This window comes from Carcharhinus amblyrhynchos, chromosome 27 (assembly GCF_965287045.1).
Source record: "Carcharhinus amblyrhynchos chromosome 27, sCarAmb.v2.hapA, whole genome shotgun sequence".
Taxonomy (NCBI): Eukaryota; Metazoa; Chordata; class Chondrichthyes; order Carcharhiniformes; family Carcharhinidae; genus Carcharhinus; species Carcharhinus amblyrhynchos.
This window is the reverse complement of record NC_137350.1, coordinates 24,788,603-24,796,312: the sequence shown is the minus strand read 5'-3', so window position 1 is coordinate 24,796,312 and position 7,710 is coordinate 24,788,603.

Genomic DNA, 7,710 nt, shown 5'->3' with positions numbered 1-7,710 from the left:
CTCAATTCAGAGCTGCACATCTCCCCCACCCCATAACAGATGGGAGACAGGTAGCCTGAAGCCTGGCTTGGTTTTTGTGGGCATGTAGTACTGTACTTTCATCTGAATATTTCAAATGGATTTAAATAGCTACTTCTAGTGGAGTCGGCATCAGCACAGGCTCAGTGAGCTGAATAGTCTTCTGTGTTTCAATTGTAATAGTCATTCTTTCATGGGATGTGGGCATCACTACTAAGGCCAGCATTTCATAGAAAGAATCATAGAAACTCCACATTGCAGAAGGAGGCCATTCGGCCCATCGAGTCTGCACCGACCACAATCCCACCCAGGCCCTACCTCCATATCCCTACATATTTACCCACTAATCCCTCCAACCTACACATCTCAGAACTCTAAGGGACAATTGTTAGCACAGCCAATCCACCTAACCTGCACATCTTTGGACTGTGGGAGGAAACCAGAGCACCTGGAGGAAACCCGCGCAGACACAAGGAGAATGTGCAAACTTCACACAGATATTGACCCAAGCTGGGAATTGAACCCAGGTCCCTGGTGCTGTGAAGCAGCAGTGCTAACCCACTGTACCATCCTGCAGTCTCAGAGATGGTGACCATGAACCATTGTCAAGTGTTGTATTGAATCTATAGAACCATAAAATTTCTACAGTGCAGAAGGAGGCCATTCAGCCCATCGAGTCTGCACTGACAATCCAGGTCCTTATCGCCGTAGCCCCACATATTTACCTCGATAATCCCTGTAATCTACACAGCTGGGGACACCAAGGAGCAACTTAGCAAGGTCACGCAACCTAACCCGCATATCTTTGGACTGTGGGAGGAAATCCACGCAGAGGTAGGGAGAATGTGCAATCTCCACACAGACAGTGACCCAAGCTGGGAATTGAAACCAGATCTTTGGGGCTGTGAGGCAGCAGTGCTAACCACTGTGCCACCATGGCGCCTATCTGTTTCCCTAACGTCCTTTAGGGAAAGAAATCTGCCATCCTTACCCATCCAGCTTGTGTATGACTCCAGGCCCACAGTAATGCAGTTGGCACTTAATTACCCTCTGAAATAGTGTAGTAAGCCACTCAGTTCAAGAATAATTAGGAATGAGCAACAAATGAGCAGCGTGGTAGCACAGTGGTTAAGTGCATTGGCCATGCTAAATTCTCCCTCAGTGTACCTGAACAGGTGCCAGAATGCGGCAACTAGGGGATTTTCATAGTAACTTCACTGCAGTGTTAATGTAAGCCCAACTTGTGACACTAATAAATAAACTTAAAATTTAGCTTTATGCTCCAGATTATCACTTGAATTATTACTAGCACTGGTAGAGCAGGTTTACTATGGAAGGATTTTCTTATGAGCAAGGTCAGGCCTGTACTCATTGGAGTTCAGAATTAAAACATTTAGAAATATCGGATTCTCAGGGCGTTTGACAGCGTAGATGCTGAGAGGTTGTTTCCCATTGTGGGAGAGTCTAGGACCAGATGGGTATAACTTCAGAGTAAGAGGTTATCCATTTAAGACAGATGAGGAGGAATTTCTTCTCTCAGAGGGTAGTGAATCTGTTGAATTCTTTACCACAGAGGGCTGTAGAGGCTGGGCCTTTAAGTATGTTCAAGGCCAAGATCGGCAGATTTTTAATCAGTAAGGGACTCGAGGGTTATGGGGATAAAGCAGAAAAGTGGAGTTGAAGGTTATCACATCAGAGCAGTCACAATCTCATTGAATGGTAGAGCAAATTCAATGGGCCAAATGGCCTACTTCTACATCTTAATACCGCTTCCACCAATTACCATGGTGGGATTTGAACCCTTGCCCACCAGACCATGAATTGGATTACCAGTCCAGTGACTTTCCCAGTACGTCACCATCTTCCCCAGTGATTCAGTGAGTTAATATTAGGGAAGGACAGAAGCAAAAACTGTTGGATGTTGAAGTAGTCTTAATCAGAAAATCTCTTTGTTTTCCTATTATTCACCTTGTTTATGTTTGGTTGTCCTTATAGTGAGAACTGCAAATCGTTACTGATGAGGACAAGCAAATAAAGGCCTTAAAATTAAACCTAAGACATTGTTTTTTCTAATTAAGCCAATGTTAGAGCGTAGCCGCAAATATACAGACTATCTGGATTCACATAACGGGATTGTCAGCTGAAGGGTTTTAGTTCAGCGCCTGTCACTAATTAACTTGTGTTGCAGCACAGGGTCCACTGGCAGCATTAAATATTTGCACACTTGAGATGTAAGGAGGTCATGACCTGTCTGACCTCGTATCTCAGAATGACCCTGAAATTAAGTGAAGAAAATACCGAAGTAGATTCCTGTTGTCAGTTTCAACTTGTCATCAATGCCACAATACTGGGATTCTGACTTCCCTGAAAAAGGCAATTACTTTTACAGGAAATAGAAACACAGAAACATAGAAGATAGGAGCAGGAGGAGACCATTCGGCCCTTAGAGCCTGCTGTGCCATTCATCACGATCATGGCTGATCGTCCAACTGATCCTGCTTTCTCCCCATAACCTTGGATCTTGTTCACTGCAAGTGCTACATCTAGCTGCCTCTTCAATACATTCAATGTTTTGGCACCAACTACTTCCTGTAGTAATGAATTCCACGGGCTCACCACTCTTTGGGTGAAGAACTGTCTCCTCAGCTCCGTCCCAAATAGTCTACCCAGAATCCTCAGACTGTGACCCCTGGTTCTGGACTCCCCCACCATCAGGAGCATCCTTCCTGTATCTACCCTGTCTAGTCCAGCTAGAATTTGATTCCCCACACCACCCCCTGCCACCTCCTCATTTGTCTGAAATGTTGGAGTTTTGAGGAAATTTTCCCCAAGATATAAAGGGTTGTTTTTGATTAGCTGGTGATCCTTTCAAAGGTATGTGCAAAATAATAACAGGGTGGCATAGTGGTTAGCACTGCTGCCTCACAGTGCCAGGGATCTGGGTTCAATCCCTGGCTTGGATCACTGTCTGTGTGAAGTTTGCACATTCTCCCCGTTTCTGCTTGAGTTTCCTCCCAGTGATCACTTTTCCTCCCACAATCCAAGGATGTGCAGGTTAGGTGGATTGACCATGATAAATTGTCCTTTGGTGTCAGGGAATTAGCTAAGGTAAAAGCATAGGGTTATGGGGATAGGGCCTGGATGGGATTGTGGTCGGTGTAGACTCAATGGGCCAAATGGCCTCCTTCTGCTGTATAGGATTCTATGAGATGGGAAAAGCATCTGAAACTGGACTACATAAAATTACAACTTATTAGAAATCTGGAAAGTTCTCACAATAAGCCGGATAAATAACATAGAACATAGAACATTACAGCGCAGAACAGGCCCTTCGGCCCACGATGTTGCGCCGACCAGCTTTTAAAAAAAAACAACACTAACCCACTAATCTAAACCAATCCCATTTCGTCCATAAACCTATCCACAGATCTCTTAAACGCCCCCAAACTAGGCGCATTTACAACTGCAGCTGGCAGGGCATTCCAGTCCCTCACCACCCTCTGGGTAAAGATCCTACCCCTGACATCAGTCCTATAACTACCCCCCCTTAATTTAAAGCCGTGCCCCCTCGTGCTAGCTTTCTCCATCCTAGGAAAAAGGCTATCACTATCCACCCTGTCTAAACCTCTAATCATCTTATATGTTTCAATAAGGTCCCCTCTTAGCCGCCTTCTTTCCAGCGAAAACAACCCCAAATCTCTCAGTCTCTCCTCGTAGGATCTCCCCTCCATACCAGGCAACATCCTGGTAAACCTCCTCTGCACCCTCTCCAAAGCCTCTACATCCTTCCTGTAATGTGGGGACCAGAACTGCACACAATACTCCAAGTGCGGCCGCACCAGAGTTGTGTACAGTTGCATCATGACGCTGCGACTCCTAAATTCAATCCCCCTACCAATAAACGCCAAGACACCATATGCCTTCTTAACAACCTTATCTACTTGATTCCCAAATAACAATAAGAACAATGCAGCACAGGAACAAGCCTTTTGACCCAACATGCCTCCACTAATTTGTGGTTTCTATCCCCTTGTTCACCTCCTGTTCATGTGTCTATCAAGATATCAAAGGAAAATAGTTCTAGTCCCAGATGACCATAGGCTGCTCCTTCTTTTGAGGGGCAGAGCTGACTGGTGGTGATTTAACCTGAGGTTCACCACACTTCAGGCGAGGGGCAAGGTTGAGAATAACCTCAGCTGGTACAAGAATTGAATCCGTGCGGTTGGCATCACTCTGCAACTGTCTAGTCAACTGAGCCAACCAGTTCCTTGTTAAGGAATATGGGCAATTTGCACATGTTCGTTCAGTAGCTTAGCTGGTTAACTCAGTGTGTGGTTGAGCCATGAGGATCAGAGACACTCAGATTCAATTGCCAATTAATGCCAAGTCGATTGATCTCAGCTGAGGCAACAGTTGTGATCTTACAGTTGGCCTGAGCATCCTCGGGTGGGGGGGCATCAACCAATCCCCCTGTTCCTGATTATTGTCCTGTGCTACAGAGAGTGGGTGTCAGGTGAGGGAATGGATCAGGCGAGGAGGCAGCAACACTCATCAAGGTTAAGGTTTTGATAGAATGGATGCAGAGAGATTGTTTCTTCTTGTGGGGAAAAGTAAAACTAGAGGTTGTCAGTATTAAAAACAAAATAGTGGGAAATTCTGGAGAGATTTCATTCTCCAGGGAATGGTAAGAATGTGGAACTCACTCCCACAGGTTGAAGTGAATAGTATACATACATTTCAGGGGAATCTGAAGCATATGAGGGAAAAGAGAGATAGTTATGATAGTAGATTTAGATGATGAAAGACAGGAGGAGGGTCAATAGAACATAAATGGCACCATGGAGTGGCTGTGTTGAAAGGCTTGTTTCTGTCCCTTACATCCCACATAATCCAGTGTTTTTGCTCAAATATGAGGAATGATCACTTTGAGTCTGTGTGCACGTGAGTGTGTATCTGTGTGAGTGTGTATGTGAGTGTGACCCTGTGATTGAATGTGTGTGTGCATGTGAGTGTATCTGTGTGTGTCTATGTGTGAATGTATGTGAATGTGTGTGCATGTGAGTGTGTCACTCACTGTCTGTGTGGGGTTTGCACGTTCTCCCTTTGTGGGTTTCCTCCGGGTGTTCCGGTTTTCTCCCACAATCCAAAGATGTGCAGGTTAGGTTGATCAGCTGTCTAAATTGCCCCTTAGTGCCAGGGTGGTCAATAGGGTTAATACATGGGGTTACAGGGATAGGGTGGGATTGTTGTCGGTGCAGGCTTGACAGGCAGAATGGCCTCCTCTGCACTGTAGGGATTCTATTCCATTCTAAACCTCTTTCATCAGAAGCAACTGTCCTCAATATGCAAATACTTGGAGTAGACATTTGGCCTGATTCAGCGTATCCCTTAAACACAGGTCTACTTTAACAAGAGGACTTGCAGTGTAAAGCTCCTCTTTACTTAGCTAAGATTACATAGGATGTACCATGTGAAATAGGCTATTCAGCCCAACCAGTTCACGACTTGAGCCTCCTCCCATCTTTCCCCATCTAAATCTATCACTGTGACCTTCAATTACCTTCTTCCCTCATATGCTTGTCTCATGGATTTATTATCTTTTATTGTCCTCAAGTTTTTTTTATCATCCATTCTTATCTGTCATGTGCCATGTTTTTTTGAAAGCAATGTTCTATGGTTCTATGGTTCTATATATACTGCATGTAAATCTTGCAACTGCAGACAAAATGCATGAGTTGGAAACCTTTCAAAGATGTAGACAACAGCGCCCCCAGCTGTTCAACATCCTCAAAATCCACAAGAGTCGGGAGAAGCCAAAATGACCTTGTACCAATGCTAATAAACTACGTGAGTGTGAAGGAATAAACTGACTTCAAAAGAGCTTCCCCCTCAAAGGTGTCCTATTCTATTTTATCCTGATGTAAAGTCAGGCCTTAGCATTGCTGTGAAATGCTTTTGATTTGATTTATTATTGTCATAAGTATTAGTGTAGAGCAAAAAGCATTGTTTTTTTTGCTATACAGACAAAGTTCATAGAGAAGGGAAGGAGAGAGTGCAGAATGTAGTGTTACAGTCATAGCTAGGGTGTAGCGAAAGATCAACTTAGTGCAAGGTAGGCCCATTCAAAAGTCTGACAGCAGCAGGGAAGAAGCTGTTCTTGAGTCAGTTGGTACGTGACCTCAGACTTTTGTATCTTTTTCCCGACGGAAGAAGGTGGAAAAGAATACGTCTGTTGGACAATCCATGGCAAGTAACTCACCTCCTGACTCCTCAGAGATTTCAACCATCCAGAAGATACAAGTCATGATTGTAAGTGAATACTGGCTACTTGTCTGGATGATTGCAACTTCAGTGACACTTAGGAAGCTCAACACCATTCGAGTCAAAACATCCTGTTTGATTGGCATCCCATCCACCATTTTAAACATTCGCTCCCTCCATTACTGGCACAGTGGTTAGCACTGCTGCCTCACCGCACCAGGGACACGGGTTCAGCTCCGGCCTTGGGTGACTGTATGGAGTTTGCACATTCTCCTGTGTCTGCGTGGATTTTCTCTGGGTTCTCTGGTTTCCTCCCACAGTCCAAAGATGTGCAGGTTAGCTCCGTTGGCCATGCTAATTTAGTGTCAGGATGGTTAGCAGGGTAAATATGTGGGTTACAGGAATAGGGCCTGGTAGGATTGTGGTCGGTGCTGACACAATGGGCTGAATGGCCTCCTCTGCACTATAGGGATTGTATACCAGCGCAGAATGGTGGCTTGAGATAGGAAGAAATAGAGATAAGGCAAAGTTTGAAAAAGAAATGAAAAAGCTCAAATTGGAAAAGAAAATGCAAATAGTTGGACTTGAACTCCAGAGAGAGCGATTAGAAGGAAATAAGGAAAGGGAAAGAGAATTTTAAATAAAGAAATCAAAGTGCAGGAAGTGCCCAGAGCAAAGTGTAGGTGTCGGGCTGAGTCTTGTCATCCCAATGAGGAATTGAGTCTCATTCGAGATTTGATATAACAAAGCATCTTCAGCAGTTGCCTACTGAAGACAGGGTGAGAGTTCTTTTTGTCTCATCTGAAAAGGTGGTTAAAATGGCCAAAGGCCACGCAGGCTCTCATTTGCGAAACGTTTTGGCAAGGAAGGCTGTGGATGTGTATTCTGCCCTTTCAGAGGAACAATCCTCAGATTATGATAAATTTAAGGTAAAGTCACCATAGGTTCGCTTCCCCCTTTGAGGATGAGAGCTGGCTGGTGGAGATTTAACCTGAGGATCACTGCACCTCAGGCGAGGGGCAAGATCGAGAAGGCAGAGCCTTCATGAATAACCTCAGCAAGTATGGGACTCAAACCCGCTCACTCTGTATCGCAATGGAGCTAAATAATGCTGATGAACTTGTCCTGAAACCTATCAGTTGAAATTTCAGACTGTAAAGGAAAGACTCAACAAAATATTTTGTAAAATTTGCTAGGGAAAAATAAATGTGGGGCTGGTGATTTTGACGACTGAGGAAGGGACAGGAAAATTCCTCCCAAAGACAACTTGACCTCACCAGAGTAGTTGTTGAGCTGAATGGAAAGATTAAGAAGCTGGAAAAGAATTGGAAAATAAGAGAGTCAACAAATATTTGGATGAAATGGCGAAAGAAGTGGAGGTGAAGGTTGAAGATGAATGAGAAGAAGGTAAATGTGTGCTGTCACATATCT